Here is a 226-nt window from a genome sequence, read left to right as displayed (position 1 = left end):
GATCGTTTTCGAGATCATTAATTATCCGTAAAGGCGCGAGGAGGAGCCAACGGGTTCGCGGTGGCTCGGGAAGGTGCGAGAAGGAGGATGAAATGGCTAGAGAGTTGCCGGAGAAGAAGAGAGATGTCGCCACCGTCGCGGCCCAAAATTACACTTGGAAAGATTAATGATCGCCGCGGCTTTTATGTATCGCAACTGTTGGATTATATCGATAAGTTTTCGGGTG

Source organism: Cephus cinctus, unplaced genomic scaffold, assembly GCF_000341935.2.
Source record: "Cephus cinctus unplaced genomic scaffold, Ccin1 Ccin1_scaffold0404, whole genome shotgun sequence".
In the NCBI taxonomy this organism is placed as follows: Eukaryota; Metazoa; Arthropoda; class Insecta; order Hymenoptera; family Cephidae; genus Cephus; species Cephus cinctus.
The sequence above is the reverse complement of the archived record's forward strand: the minus strand, read 5'-3'. Positions refer to the sequence as shown.